The sequence below is a fragment of the Puma concolor genome, chromosome B1 (genome assembly GCF_028749965.1).
Source record: "Puma concolor isolate L17-30 chromosome B1, mPumCon1.1.hap2, whole genome shotgun sequence".
Taxonomy (NCBI): Eukaryota; Metazoa; Chordata; class Mammalia; order Carnivora; family Felidae; genus Puma; species Puma concolor.
In genome coordinates, this window is record NC_141670.1 from 15392817 (window position 1) to 15410302 (window position 17486).

At 46.3% G+C, this 17486-nt stretch overlaps 1 long non-coding RNA gene across 1 annotated transcript in view; it reads right to left on the reverse strand.

Moving 5' to 3' along the window:
• Positions 1 to 17462, reverse strand: part of LOC147581472 (uncharacterized) — a 40329-nt gene extending 22867 nt beyond the window's left edge. Inside the window, exon 1 of the long non-coding RNA XR_015249948.1 lies at positions 16696 to 17462. This is a non-coding gene — a long non-coding RNA (uncharacterized LOC147581472). The remainder of the gene's footprint in view (positions 1 to 16695) is intronic.
• Between the last annotated feature and the right edge of the window lie 24 nt (positions 17463 to 17486).

Below are 17486 nucleotides of genomic sequence, written 5' to 3' on the forward strand. Positions count from 1 at the left end.
CAACATGGATACGTGGAAGGTAAACAGGACAGATGTGGGTTCAAGTTGCAGTGCTGCTGCCCACAGCAGAATGACTTAGAGGTGGCTTCTTAATTTGTCACAGTATATCAGCTGGGGGTACTTGGTCACGAGCATCAGAAACTGATTCAGGCAAAGATTTGGAGCAGATAAGAACCAACAGCTCCAGGGGCGCCTGGGTGGCGCAGTTGGTTAAGCGTCCGACTTCAGCCAGGTCACGATCTCGCGGTCCGTGAGTTCGAGCCCCACGTCAGGCTCTGGACTGATGGCTCAGAGCCTGGAGCCTGTTTCCGATTCTGTGTCTCCCTCTCTCTCTGCGCCTCCCCCGTTCATGCTCTGTCTCTCTCTGTCCCAAAAATAAATAAACGTTGAAAAAAAAATTTTTTTTAAATAAAAAAATAAAAAAAAAAAGAACCAACAGCTCCAAAGCATCTTGATGGCAGAAACCAGATCTTAATAGTTTTATCCAGAATTTTCCTCCCACTGGTCATGAATCAAATTCCAGAGACAGAGCATCCAATGGGACCAGTCCAAGTCACATGCATGCCCCTTGACCAGGAGGGGGATGCGCATCTTATTAGCAAGTACAACAGAAGGGATTTGGGATCCTATCAGCAAATGAAGGTAGGATAGAGGCTTGGTGCAAAAAACAACAAATGGCACTTTATCAGCTATATAGTGCTGACTATAGATTTAGTGGCTTAAGAAAATAACGATTAGGGGCACCTGGGTGGCTCATTAGGTTGAGCATCTAAGTTTCGATTTTGGCTCAGGTCATGATCTCATGGTTCATGAGACTGAGCCCCAAGCTGGGCTCCGTACTGACAGACAGAAGCCTGCTTGAGATTCTCTTTCTCCCTCTCTCTCTGCCCCTCCCCCATTCACACGCTCTCTAGCTAGCTCTCTCTCTCTCAAAATAAATAAACATAAAGAAAAAAGAAAACAGTGATGATTTCTTATTTCTCATAAATCTGTGGGTTACCCGGGTGGTTCCTCCTCTAGTTTTGTCTGGCTTGCTCATATAGTTGCTTTCAGTGAAAGGCAATTTGTTGGAAGGTCCGAGATGGCCACACTCACATGCGAGAAGTGGGTACTGGCTGTCAGCTGATGCATTTTGTTTCTTCTCCACACAGCCTAACATCCTCTAACAGGGCTACACATGCTGCTGTTATAGGCATTATAGGACAATGGTCCAAATGAATGAGGGCAGAACCTGCCACACCTCTTGAGCTGGGGCTCCAGAACTCACATGCATGTCTCTTCTGGCACGTTCTATAGGCCAGAGTAGGTCACAAGGTCATCACAATTCTGGGAAGGGGGAGGCAGTGAAGAACTAAACTGCACTGCTGCATGGGAGGGACGGCTAGGTTACACTGCAAAGAGGGTGCATACTAGAGAGGGACGTTTAGCCACTAAACAATCAACCAGTGCCATTAAAATATTTTCCTCATTATGAAATTAGAATAATAACTAAATTCTAGAGTTATTTTGATAATTAAATATAATAACATATTTGGGAGCCTTAACATATAAAAAACACTTGGTGAAAGCATACCTGTTATTAATGTCATTAAAGGTTAAGGTTATAGGGGCACCTGGGTGGCTCAGTCAGTTAAGCGTTGACTTCAGCTCAGGTCATGATCTCACGGCTCATGAGTTTGAGCCCCACGTCAGGCTCTGTGCTGAAAGCTCAGAGCCTGGAGCCTGATTCAGATTTGGTATCTGCCTCTCTCTCTGTCCATCCCCCAATTGCATTCTCTCTCTCTCTCTCTCTCTCTCTCTCTCTCTCTCTCTCAAAAATAAATGAACACTAAAAAACATTTTTTAAAAAAAGACTAAGGTCAGAGACAGGCCTCCCTCAAGGAAAATTTCTTCTTTTAAAATACTTGTGTTGTTGGGGTGCCTGGGTGGCTCAGTTGGCTGAGCGTCCGACTTCAGCTCAGGTCATGATCTCACAGTTCATGTGTTCGTGGGTTTGAGCCCTGTGTCGGGCTCTGTGCTGACAGCTCAGAGCCTGGAGCCTGTTTCGGATTCTGTGTCTCCCTCTCTCTCTGCCCCTCCCCTGCTCATGCTCTGTCAGTCTCTCTCTCTGCCCCTCCCCTGCTCATGCTCTGTCTTTCTCTCTCTCTGTCTCTCTCAAAAATAAACATTAAAATTTTTTTTTAAATAATAAAAATTAAAATAAAATACTGGTGTTGGGGCAAATGGGTGGCTCAGTTGGGTGAACACCCGACTCTTGGTTTCAGCTCAGGTCACGATCTCACGGTACACGAGAGCGAGCCCCGAATCCGGCTCTGTGCTCACAGCGCAGAGCCTGCTTGGGATTCTCCTTCTCTGTCTGCCCCTTCCCACACTCGTGCACACTCTCTCTCAAAATAAATAAACATTAAAATAAATACAAACGATAAAATACTTGTGTAACTTCTTTTCCGGCTTGGTGGAACCTGCAGGACATATGGCAGGAACTGAATTTTGCTAAATTTGGGGGGTAAAGTGTTGCCTATCCTCTCCTTTCTGTAAATTCCAAAATACAGGTGGAATAGGGGATTAAACACACTGAAACGGTAGTTTGGTTTGCCTTCAATGTTTGTGTTTAGTTTATATGTGTCTACATTGGTCAGTGTCCAGTCAGCAGGACAGAAACTACTATAGGAATTTCAAACAGAGGGGCGGTTCACAACATGTGAAGGGCTGGAGGAAAATAAAAAGGCAGCTGAGATCATTCAGAGATCAGTAACAGCAGGAAGCGACTACCATCCCAAGGCTGAATGAGCCCAAGAAAAAATGGTGTGATCCAGAATCCGCAGCCGCTCTGCTGCTGAGGCTGCTGGTATACCCACTGCTCCACTGCTCTTGTCGGGCCATCTTTCAGGAAGCCAGGAGGCTGAACTCCCACCCAGGGTTGCCTGTCACTGCTGCTGCTGCCTGAGCCAAAGCCAGAGCCTGGGAACTCTGCCCTGCAGAGGCTGCAGAAGCCCCCCTGCCCCACTGCTGTTGAAACCCTACCACCTGAGCACAAACCCACATTCACCTGCTGTTGCCAAAGCCTTCAGCAGACATGGAAGAAAAATTGGCTTTTTCTCCCACCTCCCTTGCAGTCTCCCACTGCTGTCTGCCCCACGGGTAGAAGCTAAGTGGAAGCCAGCCCGCTGGGGAGTCTGGGAAGTGTAGTTCACAGGCTTCCGGTCCCTCTAGAGAAAGGCGGGAAGGGTGGGAATGGAGTCAAGAGCCGGCAAAGAGCAAGCAGCCCAGCGTGTGAGTCACACACAGATGTTTCACGTAGCGCCACTGTGTGTACCTCCAGATGTTTTCTGTTCGGGTCTGTGGGAAGCAAAGGGAACATATGGTGACTTGTTTCAAAACTTCTCGTAGAACGCTATCATGCCATGTTTAACCATCTGATAATCAAACCCCTCTCCCTCGCGGCCATTTACTCCTTTCGTCCTTGGGCTTTGGCAGGGGATGTGTAAACACTGGCAAAAACTTGCATTTCACACTCACTGTGCAAGATACCAGGGAAATCTTCCTAGTCTCCTGCCTCCTATCCACTTGAGACCGTTTCATTAAATACCCGATGCCTGTGTACATTGTATGGGACCGCTTATGCGAAAGGGCAGCAGAACCCTTATTTTGCCTTCAACGGGTCCCAAAGGTGCTCCTGGTTTTCTCTTCAAAACTGTCATCTTTTATCAGTGATCGCACATGAAGGGCAACAGAATGTGCCACCCCAAAATATGACATAGCACCCCCAAAGATGCTGCTTCAGTGAGTTTTTCTTTACATTTTTTATTATTTTTTTAATGTTTATTTATATTTGACACAGAGAGAGACAGAGCGTGAGCAGAGGAAGGGCAGAGAGAGAGGGAGACACAGAATGTGAAGCAGGCTCCAGGCTCTGAGCTGTCAGCACAGAGCCTGATGCAGGGCTCGAACCCATAAACTGTGAGATCATGACCTGAGCTGAAGTCAGACACTTAGCCAACTGAGCCACCCAGGCACCCCACTGCTTCTGTATATTGATTATTTTGAGCTGTAGGCAAATACGGAGAGAGGCTTTCTCTGAACTCCCCTCATCTGCCTAAAGGCAGATACTCCAAGAGGAACTCAGTTGTCATAAATCCCCTCCTGTGAGTCTCATCAACCTGGGAGAACTGACTCTTGTCACAGGAAAGGAGCCTAGAAGTCAACCCCGCACCCAAACTAACTTTGTCACAAACTGTCACACCACCCATCTATTCTTCCAAGGGCCCATTTGTCTTTCCTAAAAATCATTTCCTCTCTCCTGAAAGGCCTATATTCTCCTTCCCCTTTCTCTATTAAGATGGCTTTTAAACCCAAATCCTAACTCACTTCTTTGAGTTGTTCATTTGTCCCTGAGTATCTCCCACACACATAAGAAGTATACATGTAAATGCATACACATATACATTATATTAGTATATACAGGTATATACAGGAGGTATACATGTTAATGAACATCTGTTTTTCTCTTGCTAATCTGTCTGCTATCACAGAGGTCTCAGCTAAGAACTCAGAAAGGTAGAGGGAAATTATTTCTCCTCCCCTGCACACATGAAGTCTGGATGCACAATAATGCTAATGAGCTAGCAATAACTGTCCCTTATGAAACAAGGTCATTTCCCCTGGACACCTGAGCACAGACTTTAGACTATTCTTGGATTTTCTCTTAGGTTTATTGAGCCCGGTTTTTCCTTCATGGGCACAAATCAAGCTGCTGCCTGCAAGACCAGCCCTGGAAAGGAGAAGGGTAGGGCAAGTGTGATAGGGCAGAAGACACTCTGACAAATGAGGCTTGGTTGGAGCTCAGGGGAACTCTATCCTGACGCTGGAATTGGCTTCTCAGGTAAAATCAGGTCACACTGAACAGTGAAGGCAGTTGTAAAAATGGAAAGTGAAGCAAGGCTTGTTTTGGAAGTGGCCGTCCCTGGGACCTCGAGGCAGCTTAGATCCCTGGCTGAGGCTCCCGAAGGGGCTCCAGCTAAGGCAATGTCAGGGGTACAGCTGCACATGGGGCATTTCGGGGTGCACGGATGGCACATTACAAAGAAGTTTAAAGACGGAAACCAGCTCTACTGCTTTCTCTTTCCAATCCTGACAATGACCTTCTAATATCATGTCCTCTTTGGGAAGCGGGGAGCTTGGGGGACCTCAAAGCTGGGGAGCAGCAGAGCCAGATTCAATGCCCTGTCTGTTCCACCCACACAGGAATGTGAACAAATCCCTGTGACTGGCTCCCCCTAAGGGGCCTGAAGAACAAGCCTCCACTGAGCGTCTGTCGTGTGCCAGGCACCGTGCTGTGTGTTTGACACGCACATTATGTACTTTAGTCTTCCCAAGTACCCTGAATGGTAGGTATTGGTGCGCCCATTTTACAGGGAAGGATCATAAAGTCTAACATTGTAACAATACCCAGACAGAAGATTCGAACCCAGGTCTGGCTTATTCCAAAGCCATACTGTTTCCATGACAACAGCCTCTCTTTAGAGAGAGCGCAGCGTGGAAGAGGACTGGAGGTGGATGACTGGTGTGGACAGATGTGTGTGGAAACAGGAGAGGGGAGAGCCCATGTCTGGAATGACCACGCACTCGTCACAGTTGCCTTACCCCTCATGTCCCCTCTTCCCTGCCAGCGTCTCTCAGTGGCGCACACTACCTGGGCCACTTCCTTTTATTTTTTTCCCAGAACCCAGTATAATTTTGAATTTGGGATCCCAGACGAATGTTTCTGCTGGTCTCCCCCACAGCAGGGCCCCTTCCCTGCCACTTTCGCTGCCTACATCCCAACCTACCAGCTCTAGGAGTAGGGCCTTTCATTCTACACAAGGCCTCCCCTTTCATAAGGTTGTAAATACAGCTGGGCAGAACCTAAGCCTGCTCTTTAATTGCTATCCCTGAAGACCCATGACATCACTGTGCACCCAGGGGATGGTCTCTAAATATCTTCTGACCAACTGAAAAAACACATTAACCTTTAAAAAAAAAAAAGCCCCAGCATTTTAGGAAAAGCATAGCCACTCAAGTCAGTTTCACGGGGCTCACTTTGGGAGTTGCAAGCAACATTTTGAACAGCTACAAAGCATGAAGAAGTCAGTGGCATTGAGCAAAACGAAAGAAGTAAACTAAAATATGTTGCCATTTTTCAAAAATCTCTTCCTTTTAAATTTGGTGTCACGGGACAGTATTTCCTGCCTAGGCAGCTTGGCATGTCCTCACCCCACATACCCTGCTCCCCTGTGAAGAAAAAAAGGAGGAAAAGGAAATCTTGTGCTATTGGGAAATTGCTGGCTAAAATTTCCTTCTATCTCAACACTTTGTCCTCCTAACCCAGTTCTGAGAATGATCTCAGTGGTCGAAAGGTGTACACATTTAAAGCCAGACAGAACTCAGAAATAGAGAGACGAGGGAAAGAAAACGAGATGATCTGGTCATAGAACAAGCTATTTTAGACAACATTGTCTATAGAAGAATGTTTTAAACACCATTTTATGAAAAATCATTACGGGGAAGCAACTAACCAGGGATTTCCTCTTGGCAAGGAGTTTGGTACTGCTTTTTTGGTATGTCACATCCTCCACATGTCTTTCAAGCAGGTGACTAAAAAAGCAATAATGGTGCTGGGGAAATTCTTCCATTTCACAGCAGCTACAAGACAGACCATCCCAAGAGCCTGAAAAGATGTATCCCCAGCGACAATTTCTTAGGAGGTTTTAAAGACAGATTGCTTTGGGAAAAAAATAAAATAAAGACAGATTGCTTTGTTAACTCTCAGTGAACTCCATAGTATTTTCAAAACGCTGCCTTCCTGCCTTCAACTTTACTTCCTCTTTCAGCTGTGGAACAGCAAACGCTGTTGCAGAAATTACCTCTCCTACTGTTCCTGAGTCTTCAGCTCCAAATAGGAATGGATGGATGGATCCATGTGCTCAATACTCTGTGTCTGGGACCGGGAGCTCATACTCGAAGGGGCTACCTTACTTCTCAGCACTGTCAGATTTCTGTTGACTCAAGAATCCACCCAGAAATCTGGGGAAACATCTCTGGTAGAGTGACACCAACTGTCCCTCCTCCAGTTTATGCACCGGCCACAACATACAGGAAGGAAGTCACAACTTAAAAATATAATTCACACAGAAGCATTCGGCCAACATTTAAATCTTAATCTGAAGCCTTATGATTCCCACACTGACATTGGAGAAAGATCCAATGTCATTAATCGTCACACGGACACCTTAGACCATCTCCTCTGAGCTGGGATCATCCTGGGAGAGCTGCCTCAGCATAGCCGGTGGAGTGCCCTCTGATGAGAACTCTGCCCATGGCTGGATTGGAGTCCCACATCCATACTCCCCTATGTTGTGGCTATGTCCTTGTGCCTAGTGGTAAATTCCCCAGGCTTTATGACACATCCTTGGATCTCCTCAAGTTCCACTTGAGAAGGGTTTTGGAACTTGCCTCCTGACTCTAATGATAGGTGCAAAAAGCTTGTCATTGCCAAAGAAGCATTCATCAAAGTCTCTGTTCTTCCACAAAATGATCCAACTAAGGCTTCGTCCACTGGAGCCTGCCCACCAGACAGAGGTCCAAAGGCACAGTCTGGTCACACTCAGAGCCCAGAGCAGCAAGGAGGAAATTTCAGTGTCTCCACCCAGAGATCAATGGGGTTTTAATCCCTTGAAGTCAATGGACTTCTCCAGATTGCCTTTCAGTAAAAGATCTGTTCTGACTTCTGATATGCATATCTATTTTCATTTTTTAGATCACTTCCCGGTAATAGCCAGGACTCACAGATGACCGACTCCTTTTATAACACCCCAGTTGGCCTCAATTCCTCCCCAATGCCTGCTCCCTGATGGTAAGGTTCTGCTACCCAGAGGTCAGTGTGAGGCCAATAGGAGAGCCATCTGGCACCCAGGACATGGGAAGTCATCATTTTAATCCACTGACCATCTGGGTCTGTTAAGAGGCCTGTGTCTGTGGCCTGGTGCTCCGTTAGAAAAATTGTTTTTCTGAATGTAGACTCCAAATCATCACTCCGTACAAATGAAGTAAGATACCTAGCCCCAGATATGCCTTCAAGGCACTGCTCCTTGACTCTTGGTACACGCAGACCCTGCTCAACCCTTCTCCCTGCCTGGGTGATGTGAATTGTGTATTTATCAGCCGACCGAAGTTCTTTCCATCCTGGTTTCGCAGTCCTCCCCTGATCAGTGTTAGGAGTTGCATAAACAACCTTATCTTTTGGCAGCAGTTTTGAAAAACACGTAAGTCCTTTTCTTTTTCCTCCAGTGCTCCCCCGCCCCGCGCCGGGTACTGTACTGAGCTAGTGCTGACTCTCTAAACTTTTCCCTGGAGCATTGTCCTGGAATATAGTAGGTGGAAAAAAACCACCTGATCATGTTGCTAATCCAGTGGGATGATGGGAGTTCATTTCTCTGTGATGTTAATTGAAGGCCAAGGTCCACACTACTCCATGTGCCTCTTTTAGAACACCAAGGCCAATATCATTGTCACTGCACCGGTTTATCATGGGCTCCCTTGGAAGCAGGTGGGTGTGGACGGACAAGGATTTGCTGAACAAGGGGCAGGCAAATATTTACACCTGCAGGTGCTGCTCGCGGGCGGGCGGGGCTGAGGGCGCTGCACCGAGAAAGCTCCCTCCATAACCCTTTCCTCCTCTTGCTTTCCACAGTCCCCATTTAAACCTAGTTTAATCGATCCTCTTTTTAAAGTCTTCCAAAGGAGGACTGATAATTGCCCTCGAAAGAGCTCCTTAATGCGTAATTTAAATCCAATTCACTTACATATTCAATCTGTGCCTTATCGGCACTTACTAATCCATTGCGCGGAACTCATTTTTCATTATTATTTCTTGAATACGTGACTGGAAAAAGTTGCACACACATAGCTCATCCTCCAGTCTCTTTCTGAATCTTGTGATCGTGACAGAGCACCCCCTCTAAGTCACATTTACAAGTCCCCCAGCGGCCTGCCTTCTTTTCCGGGTTGTGTGGCCTCAGTTTCCCCAGTTGTCCTTGTGGCTCTCTTTTGAATGCCCTTAAGGACTTATTTCTTCTGTGACTGGGCATGCTGTGCGGCCCAGACATTAAGCCATCACTGAGTTACTTCTGAATGAACAGCAGGCAAACAGGCAGGAGAGACTCTAGAAAAGCTGTGATGAATGCACGCTCTTTTGGAACAAAGGATAAGGCCAGCCCCAAGTCCAGTAGCACAAACAGGACAGATCTGGCAACTGGCAAGGACAGAAGCACCACACAAAGATCTTCTAGGGTGCACAGTGAGGAGCCCGGGGGCCACACGGGGGCTCCACAGCTGCAGCCCCTTCCCAGTGCAACTGTCATCTTCCAATTTAGAGGATGCATTTGAAGGGCAAAGCGGGGAAAGAGGCACCGAGAGGAATGTGGGCAGGAGGAGGAGGTGGAGGAGTGGGGACCGACCCCACAGGTCAGGGAGGATGAGGAACAGACGTGGGGTAAGAGTGGCTCAGGCTGAGAAATGGGTACAAATTCATTGTACACATTAATATACAGGAGGTTCTAATATCTGTCCGTGGGGTGTGCATTTGAAGGCCACCTCCCCACCCTGTGGTGACTTTGTTGGTGAGGCTTTTTCTCTCAATGATATCTGTGATAGGCAGAGGCACTGAAATTGTGGAAGGACCTTGTGCTGGAAAAGTTGGAAAAGCGTGCACGTCTAGAACCTGCTCTTGTATATTTTTATTTCCTCTAAGAGTTCCAGGGCCACAAAATCACAGGAGGCTGACGTGAAGGGGGAGTTACAGGGGCGAGACAGCTTGAAGGATACGTGAGGAAGTCACAGTGTATGTAAGCGTGATCGTAGGGGTGGCACTGCCTCCTTGAGAGAAGCTTCTTGGTGCCTGCAGTCCAAGACCATGAGAAACAACCCCGAGGATAGGAGGTCTGCCACCTGCAGCCATCGTGACTGTGCCAGCCTCTGGTACTGGAGCCAAACACAGTTCACCAGGCACACCCCATGTTGGATGGTGCCGCCACTGTTCTTCGCTCCACCTGGAAGTTACTCCATACCCTCCACAGTCTTACCCATTCTCAAGGCTCTGCTCAAGGCCACCAGCAGGAGGCCTTTGCCACCACACTGCCACCTTCATTTAAATTCCTAGCGCTCACTGTTTCCACCAATTACAGTCTGCTTTTGCTCAATTATTCCAAGCAGATCACCATTTGGAAGCAATGATCAGCAAGGGTTTCAGAGTTAAATAGAAAGTTTTAGCACCAAATGAAAACTTGAAGAAAATCTGAGACTCCGAGCATCTTGCCAAAGCGTCTCCCATTAGTGCAAGTAGGAACTGGTTTCATAACTTCAAGAAATTGGACTTTCCAATATGTCTGGGGAACTTGTAAGTGGAAATGAAGAATTTGCAGACATTTCCTCCAGTGCTTAAAAAGAAATGATTGACCAAGAAGGCTATCTCAGGATTGTACTTAAAAAAAAAAATGTTTATTTTATTTTTGAGGGAGAAACAGCATGAGCGGGGGAGGGGAAGAGAGAGGGACAGACGATCTGGAGCTGGCTCTGCGCTTAATAGCAGTAAGCCAGATGCGGGGCTCGAGCTCACAAACCATGAGATCATGAGATCACCACCTAAGCTGAAGTTGGACACTCCACCAACTGAGCCCCCCAGGCGTCCCAAGATTGTACTTTTAATTTTCATGAAGCAGATCACTATCAGAAACAACCGCCCTATGAACGTTCCATTCTCAAGGAGAAAGCAAGAGGTAAATGCCATGCCAGCAGAGATTAACTGTACCAGTATTTTTATTGGTGTTGTTATTGTTTTAGTAGTGCTCTGATTCTAAACTCCATAAGCTTTGAGTGATTTGCCACAATCATACTTTCACTTAGAGCCCAGTTACTTTTCATGCTTGATTTTACAGACGGAAGCATTTGTTGTTGTTGTTTGTTGTTGTTTTAGTAGGGGAGGATACATATATCGCATTATAGAAAACCCAATATTTGACAATTTCTGGCTACTGACCCATGGCACCATTTTCTGGATTTGTGTCTCATTTAACTTTGCTGTTTGTATTAGTTTCCTATTGCTGCTGTAACAAATTACCACAAGATCAGTGGCTTAAAAAAAAAACACAAATATCTTATCTCATGGTCTGAAGATGAGAAGTCCAAAACAGGTCTTACTGAACTAAAATCAAGATGAGGCAGAGCTCTGTTCCCTTTTGCCTTTTTCAGCTTCTAGAACCTGTTTTCATTTCTTGGTTCATAGCCAACATTGGCCAGTCAATTCTCATATTGCATAACTGACTTCCTTGCCTCCCTCTTTCACATAAAGGCCCCATGTGATTACACTGGGCCAAGCTGGATAATCCAGGCTAACTTCCCATCTCAGAGCTTTGATTTTATCATATCTACACATTCTTTTGTTGTGTAAAGGAACACATGCACAGTTTCCAAGGATTAGGGTGTGGACCTTTTAGGGATGCCATGATTCTGCTACCACTCTGTTACCCTTCTGTGTGTTCGCGCTTCCTTGAATGCCTCTTTGTCTTTTTATTCCCCACAGCAATTGCCCAATTCAGATACACATAGGGTATTTTTAAGTTAACTTTCCTTCCTCACTCTTGATTTGAATAACACCCAGGTGTACTCTCAGGCATGGGTTGAGTTGAGCCAACCACGGCATCTTTCCTACCTTCCTGCTAGGATACAAAGGTGATTAACTATTGCCCCAATTTTCAATAACTTTGCCTTGCAAAATGTTCAAGATGACTGGTCAGCATCCAGGATTTTAAAAACATGAATAACACATATATCTAAAGATAAGAGTAAGTGCAATACAGGATCAAGCGCAGTTTTACAGAGCGAGGAGAGAGCTGGAATTAAAGGAGCAGACAACCAAGGAGAAAGAGAGTCCAAGTGGGTCCATTCTCTCCACATTTTGAATAAGGTCTTGGGGAAAACTGAAGTGAGTGGGGGCAAGATAAAGTGTGCAAAGATGTAGTATAGACATTAGAACCCAAGGGGCACCTGGGTGGCTTAGTCGGTTGAGCATCCAAGTCTTGATTTCCACTCAAGTCCTGATCCCAGGATTGTGGGTGCAAGCACATTGGGCTTTGTGCTGAGCAAGGAGCCTGCTTAAGATATTCTCTCTCTCTCTCTCTCTCTCTCTCTCTCTCTCTCTCTCTCTCCCCCCCTCTCTCTTTCCCTCCCTCCCTTTGCCCCCCACCCCTACTTGGCACACTCTCATGCTCTCTCTCTCTCTCTCTCTCAAATTAAAAAAATGAGATCCTTAAAGATATCAAGGTATGTTTATGCTTAAATATATCCCAAGAGCAAAGGAGTACACATTTTATTTAAAGCACTACAAATAAAATGTTAAAATGTAGAGACTCGTGGAGGGAAGGGGAGGGCAGAAGGGACAGATATAAGTAGTTCCTCCGGTCTTTCGCTTTGTCAGTCAGCTGCTGAGACAAATCACGGTTCCATGGACATGTCAAATTTCTCTCCATCTGCCCCAGAGCCCCTCTCCAATATTGTAGTCTTAGGATATAGTCACATTTCCCTGTACTTCCCATCTCCCTGTATCTAAAAGCACGATCTCCTCTGCCTAGTGTCCCCTCTGGTCTGCTTCATCTTTCCAGGTTTAGCTAAAACGCAACCAGACTCATGTCGATAAGTAAAGATTTTTCCCACTCCGGGACCCCTAGGGCACTTTGTTTGCAAAGTGCAGAGCACCGAACACTTGTGGCTTCAAATTCTGCAACACAAATCCACACAAACCTCTAAAAGCAGAATCCACTGTGGCTGCCTGTATTTTCCCAAGATAAGAAGATCACAACATCTTCCATCCAGGCCCTTCAGGAACCTTGCCAATAACCTGTCAAGGCACAAGGTCTAATTCTGTTTCATTTGAGTCTGGGCAGGGTTGTGGCTTGACTGCCACTGATAGAAGGCAGTGGAAACGGTGCTGCATGACTTCCAGGTCACAAAGGCATTCATCAAGCTTTCGTCTTGCCGCGGAAGCACTTAGGCTTTGAGCCCTGAACCTCCATGTTAGCAGTTCAGCCACCCTGAGGCTGCCGTGCTGTGTGGAAACCACACCACATGGAGAGGCCCTGGATGGGTGCTCAGTCCACAGTGCTCATCTTCAAATATCTCATCCCAAATCAGGGACCAGATATGTGAGTGGAGGAGTCCTCAGATCACTTTGTCCCCCAATTTCATGTCACTCCACACATTATGGAACAACCCTAAGTGCTATGGAGCTGGGAGATGGTCCCTCCCATGATGACGGCCCAGACGGATGAGGTCGTGCTGGCCTGGCTCTCACTCAGCCAAGGTTGTCTAGGCCCCCAACATTATGGAACAGCCATTCCCACTATCTCGATTCAAAAACCACACAATCCATAAGCATAATAATAAAGTTGTTTTAAGCCACTAAACTTGGGGGGTGACTTCTTATGCAGCAACAGTAGCTGGGGTACCAGGTATGAACTGTATAGGTATTTTCACTGAACTTACAACAGTAAGTAATCAGGGGTATCCTGATTCAGAGTTATGACCACAGCCATGAAGTCATCAGAGAGACGAACGCCCAGGAAAACTAGGGCAGTGTCAGTGGATTCTCCAGTGCTGGATGAGAGAAAAACATTATGAGCATCACTTCTAAGACAGTTTTTTGACTCGAAGCAAGAAAAGATATTTGGGGGGAGTCTATCACTTTTCTAGAAGAGAAAAGTGAGCAGAATTTGGGTGCCTACAGACTGCTGAAAATAGGCACAACTCCCTCCCCAGGACCCCCGGGTACACTGCCTTCCTGCTCTAGGGAAGACCACCACCCAACTTAGGCAGGAGGGGCCCCTGTGGGAGGAAAACAGCAAAGGACACATCTCAGACAGGTTAGGGATTTCCAGGCAGTCGCAGTAATAGTCCTTTCTGTTGTTTCTTATATATGTCTTTTTTATGCCACATTGTGGGTCTCCACACACACACACACACACACACACACACACCACAGCTGACGGTGTACAGGACTTCCTGAAGCTTGGACAGAGTAATTGTTGCTGGGAAGAAAAGGGAAGTGAGTTTTGCCTTCTGTGGCTGACATGTGAGGGGCTGGGCAAACTTCCCAGTCCAAGGAATCTCTGTGACAGGCTCATAAAGGAAAGGAGAATAATCCCCACAGAAGTTGCTGAAGTGAAAGTGAGTTGTCCAAACACGGGACCCATTCATTATATGCGGAACGGCTGAAATGAAAAATAAAGCTTGGTAGACTTTGTAACGTCTTGACAGTTAAGTAGATGTCAATCGATATTGTGAAGACATTTAGGAATCCAAGAAATTACTATTAGGACTATTATTTTTCTTTGCTTAAGACAACTGAATAATTTCGCATGGACCAGGATGGGAATATGAAGTTCTTGGATGTTTCAATCAATCAATCGATCAATGATTACTGAGCAGGAAATTCCAAAACTCTTTGTTTGGATAAAGAAATTCCAAGAAAGAACTTTTTAAAGTCTGTAGTAAATGGATGTTTCCTTCCGTATTAGCTGTGATTTATTATGCATTACAGGTCTACTTGAGGCTCCAGACTTATATTTTAAATATCAGGCTTTCTTCTTCTTGTCCTAAAAGGTGTAATCATGAGCTGAGTATTGGTTTAAGGGACTTCAGTCTTCTTAGTGTAATTACCTGCCCAACATCCTCAATTATCTGATCACTAACTAGTCAAATCTCCAGTTTACCTATGGTGACATTCTGGAAAAAGTCAATTACAGATCATCTTGTATTAGTTACAATGGTGCTGGCTGTTATTACACATAAACCCGCAAAATAGTATTATTGATTTATATAAAATACACAATTTTACTTATGAAAGTTATGTCCCACTCATGTAGAGTCCGACTGACGCAAGGCTCCACTCTGCACAGCCCTCTGGTGACCCCAGCTGAGAAAGCAAACGCATGAGTGTCCTCAACACATGGCTCACAGCGCTGTCCATGGCACAGACATCCAACCAACATACAGAACACAGGGAGCAAAGCGTCATATTTTTATAGGCCAGGCTTAGATGTGTTTACATGACTTTTGCCCACATCCTGATGGTCAGAGCTCATCACATGGCTCAAATTAGATGCAAATATTTCTGGGCGATGCTATCCCTGGCTGACCATCCACTTCCCAGCAACACAGAAAGGAGCATAGTTCTTTGGTGAACAACCAACACTTCTCCACCCATCTCATTTACACCATGGATGCTACCCATCCCCAAGCCTATGGGGTAGTGCCACACATTATTATTTGAAGTCCAGTCACAACAGACCCATGCTTTGCTGCCTTGGTCTGCATTATATTTAGTTTGGAGAAGTGCTATGGAGCTGGCAGACGGTCCCTCCCATGACGACATAGCACAGATAGATGAGGTTGTGCTGGCCTGACTTGCGCTCGGCACAGTGGTGCTATGACCTTTCATGTTTCCCATGTTCCTTCACCCAAGGGGTTGGAGGAGGACCATATATGGGAGGCCTTGTGAAGGAGAGTGTTCCTTCCATCCTTAATGACAGATAGACACATTAGCATGGCGGGTGCCTGCAGGCCAACTTTAAGAAGCCAGCACTGGGCATCCAGAAGATTTGCTGCGGGGTGCCTGGGTGGCTCAGTCGGTTGAGCGTCCAACTTTGGCTCAGGTCATGATCTCACAGTTTGTGGGTTCGAGCCTTGGATCAGGGTCTGTGCTGACAGCTCAGAGCCTGGAGCCTGCTTCAGATTCTGTGTCTCCCTCTCTCTCTGCCCCTCCCCTGCTAATGCTCTGTCTCTCTCTGTCTCAAAAATAAATAAAACATTAAAAAAAGAAAAACATATTTGCTGTGAGGTTAGGCCTTGGCCAGGATTTCACTTAGTAATAAATTCTAGCTGCCCTTATTCTTTTGTAAGCAGCTACTAATAATGTAACGCCTGGGGCAAGCGAGCCTGTATAAAACCCTATTCATTTGCATAATAAACCGGCCTGCTGTGCGGGCCCATCACCCTCCTTCTATGTAGATCTAAATTATTTTTAAGTAACGGCAATGTAAACTATCATGGACTGTTATCCCATTGTACTAGGCACTGTACAAAGTCCAGGACTTCTATAATAGTAACAATCATTCTGTAAAGTAGACATTGGTTTTGTTTTAAAAGGAGGTACCTGGGCAAGGTTAAGTAGGTTGTTCAAAGCAAATGATGAGTGGCTGAGCTGAAATTCAACTCCAGAACTATGTAACTCTAAAATGTGTTCGGGGCGCCTGGGTGGCTCAGTCGGTTAAGCGTCTGAGCTTTGGCTCAGGTTATGATCTCATGGTTCGTGAGTTTGAGCCCCGCATCGGGCTCTGTGCTGACAGCTCAGAGCCTGGAGCCCGCTTCAGATTCTGTGTCTCCTTCTCTCTCTCCCCCTCCCCACTTGCGTTCTGTCTCTCTCTCTCTCAAAATAATAAGTGAATATTAAAAAAAAATTAAATGCGTCCTCCCTCCACCGTGCAGTGTGATGACGACGGCCAGCCCCCCCACTATCACGCCATGAGGTGCTTACCACCAGCCAAGAGCAAATGCTCTGCACACACCAGGCAAACACCAGCCCACTCCCCGCTCCATGGCAAGACTCACCCACATAAGGCTTCTCAGACTGCTCGGGGGCCTGCCTGGGGCCTTCACCTTGACAGAGTAGCCCCCACGTACGGCAAGTTCGGTGACAATGTATTCATTGCCAAGTGAGCGTTCCTGGCCCATAACCGTGCACAACGAGAGCATAGGACCTGTGGCCACACCCACTCCTTTCCAACCTTGCAAAGGGCGAGCTGACGAGACACCACAGCTGTTCTGGATCATCGTGTTCAGGTGGACATCATTACAAGGCCCTTCACGTGTCTGCTTCCCAGTCAACAGTCAGGTGTCCCTCCTCTGTCTCCAGCGATGTCACAAAAGCAGCACTGATTTAAACAGTGACCAGTGGGTCACCAAGAGAGCCTTTTTGCCCAGCCACAGGATATTTTAAAAGATAGCGAAGCCAAGAATCTGTATCACTTAACACCTTCTCCAGTGGGACAGGCGTGTGTGTTCCTTTGGAGAAGTCAGGCAAAGGTAGAGCATTTTGATGCTGGGCACAAGAAAGAAATGAATGCTGCAAGGTCCCTTGGCACCAGAATTAAAATAATGACTTCACTTATCGCAGTACCTAAGATTGCCAGGCCCTGTGCTGGATGATTTACACACATCGTCTTATTCAATCTCCACAAGGATCCTACAAAGGCTAAAATGTTACTATCTCCATTTTACAGAAGGAAGGTTCAGTGAATATGTCACGAATGGCAGCAGCAGAACTGGAGGTTTGTCCGTCTGTCTCTAAAGCCCAAGTTCTCTTCTCTGAACCAGCCCACCTGGAGGTCCCAGAGCTGTCT